At 32.7% G+C, this 3,077-nt stretch overlaps 1 long non-coding RNA gene across 1 annotated transcript; it reads right to left on the minus strand.

Annotated features, from left to right (window-relative positions):
• Nucleotides 1-2,280: 2,280 nt before the first annotated feature.
• LOC110674676 lies at nucleotides 2,281-2,818 on the minus strand. Its single transcript, XR_002499087.1, has 2 exons — nucleotides 2,464-2,818; nucleotides 2,281-2,405 (listed from the first exon to the last, which is right to left on the minus strand). It is a non-coding gene; the product is annotated as an uncharacterized LOC110674676 (long non-coding RNA).
• Between the last annotated feature and the right edge of the window lie 259 nt (nucleotides 2,819-3,077).

Genomic DNA, 3,077 nt, shown 5'->3' on the forward strand with positions numbered 1-3,077 from the left:
AAAATATATCAAAGAATTCCGAACACATATTCACAAGGCACAAAACATTTGGTATGTAAACATTGTTCGGATTTTCCACATATCGTGGAAAGTTGTTGGGAACGTCACAAAACTATCAAATCGTCATGTTCTATAGAAATTTGTGATTATTTTGTGTTAAAAATAATTGTTTTACACAAATAATTGATCAAAGGTCTTAATTTCACGACTTTTATTTTATTTTAAAGTGTTGATTTGTATATTTTACAACACAAAAAAAAGTAACCCAAGTATTCAGATAAGTTAATAGCATTAAAACACATATATTTTAATGCGTATAAATAGTAAACTCACGACATATTCCTTAAAAAAAAAACAAATCGGTCATATTTTACATAAGTCCACACAAAGCAATTCCACCCTACATCTGCTAAACATAAACTACTCTTACGCTACCTCAAAACTATTGAAAACTAACATACCATCGTTGGGGGTGACAATGGGTCAAAAAGGGATATGTGCGATTTATTTTTTGAATAACTATCGCAATTTAACTCCAATAAACTTCAAATTTGGCGTGTATGTACATTGATGGTACATTAACAACTGTTCAAAAAATTAACGACAAATATTTATTCACAGCGGCACCACTAGTGAATATAAAATTACCCAATCTCACCCCATAGAGGGGGTGACATTGGGTCACTGTAATTGAAATAACTTGTTTTTGAGAATATGATTTCAAAACCATCCACAACTGAAAAATATTGACAAAAAACGATGCAAACAAGACAAAAAGATATCTAAGATGTTTCACAAGTATGATAAACCCACTTAAAAGAAAGATTATACTGAAAATTTAGGAGCTATGAGAAAAAATATGTAAACCCAACATTTATCGTCAAGTTTATATAAATTTTCTTGGTTTTTCCCTCAAATTGTCTTCAAAGTCTCATCCCCATTGCTATAAAGCCCATTCAGTTTCCCCAAAGGTGTACTGAAACAGTGATTATTTTAAACCTTCGCAAATAGTTAAATTTCGGTGCGACATTCCACGATCAATACATTTAAGGCAGAAGTTGACGTCATAATCCCAGTATTTCAGCGATCCAACTCATTTGTACTTCCGTGAGATGTTTCTAAATATGAAAACACTGATAAATAATCAAATTTAGAAAAAAAAAACACCCTTTTGATGAAAATTTACGATGTTGCTGCGCACGAAACATAGTTGCTGGTTTGAGAAGTTGTCAAAATGCGTTGTATTGTTATTCAATGCACGGAATACTCAAGTAGACTTGTTTGATGTTTCAGAGATGCTGTATTTAGAAAGAATAAACACATCTTAATGAAAAAGAGAACTACCGGCACCGTAAAATGTCAAAAAAGTGGACTTGCAATTTCATTTACTGTCGTTCTTGCTTGACCCAATCTCACCCCCATTTTTGATGTATTAGACACCGTACCGAACAAACTGATTTTTTTGTGGGAAAATCAAACAGATTCCGGAAGATACCTGTGATGTGTAATGAAAAGACTTTCAACATTCTACTAATATAACGATAGAGGCTAGAGTACATGCGTGATGCTTTGTACAGGAGAAATTTAATGTAGTAAATTTTATCTAGTTTCAACATGCAAGTTTATTGATGTAGTACACAAAAACTACTATTTCTGAAAATGTATATTATTATGAATTATGTGTAATAATATGTTCCCTAACATATTAATTATTAATTTTAGTAATATCAGCGTTATTAGCTGAAATATTTCACAAAACATATTTTTCCGTTTTGACCCAATCTCACCCCCTAGACCCATTGTCACCCCCATCGACGGTACGTTTAACAAAAGTGAAATTTAAATTGTTTACGAAGGATTATCCTTGTACTTTATGCATTTCACTTCAAATAAAAATTACTTTAAGTTACAGGAATTAGAGAGATCCTTCCACATATCATTCATATATCATTAAAAACAGAACGAATGGTTACTATTGTTAATCAGACCTTAAAAATCGTCGTAGTACTTGGTAGTTACAGCATTCGTTTATATTCACTCAAACAATCAAGCACTCGTAGCTGACAGTTTCATTTAACAGTAAGTAAACTTGAAATTTCATACTGGAAATCAAAAACTATGAATAGCATGTTCTGCTGGTAAGTGTTATATTGGTACGTGTATTTTTTCGTGCTTTGTAATGTTCTGAGTTATGTTTATCAACGAAAAACGCCTAAGAACATCATGATAGACGATAATGTATAGAACCAGTTGGAATTTTATGCGAAAATAACCATTTTATTTTGTGGAGTATCGACTGTATGTTTTAATCTTAATTTTCCGGCAACGCAGTCTTTATTAAAGTAAAACGAGGTGCTTATTTGCCCGACGTTTCGACACGGGTATTGTGTCTTCCTCAGGGGGTACTGTAATTTAATTATTATACTATTTGTGTTATAAATTATTTTTGTCGTTGTAACTTACAATATAGTTTTCGTTCTTTGTCCTATGTTTTGTCGAACTATAACTGTCTGGTGTAGGTTTTTTTGGTACATACTAAAAGTTAAGAGTCGTTAAGTTTAAAAAGGTTTGGATGGAATTTAACTATTAAATCTTACGCTACGAAAATCACTTCCTTTTTTGGGCAATGGCGCAATTTTTCTTTAAGATATTCAGTGTGTGATGTGCCCTATCGGCGTTATTGATTCCCTCTCATCCATGCTACTTTCTCTCCTAATTTGATCGTGTTCATTTCTACTCATATTTTTGTCTCGTTCATTTTTACTCTTAATGTCGTGCAACAATGCTGCATATGTGGTGCTGAGTCCATCTATATCTGTACGTTTGTTGACTGTATGATTGGTGTTGGTGATATGGCACATTTCCAGAAATAGAAGTGTGGATTGTTTGTAGCTATGGTCGATAATTTATGTTTGTTCTATATCGAATCTGTGATCGTGTTCAACGCAGTGTTGTATTAACGCTGTTGTAGTATCTATCAGTGCTACTCTAGCTGTTTCTGTGTTTGTGTTGTTGTCGTTCATCAGTCTCTCCAATTTACTAATATTTGACCGATGTCCTGCTAATCTTTTACGTAA

The sequence above is a fragment of the Aedes aegypti genome, chromosome 1, assembly GCF_002204515.2.
Source record: "Aedes aegypti strain LVP_AGWG chromosome 1, AaegL5.0 Primary Assembly, whole genome shotgun sequence".
Taxonomy (NCBI): domain Eukaryota; kingdom Metazoa; phylum Arthropoda; class Insecta; order Diptera; family Culicidae; genus Aedes; species Aedes aegypti.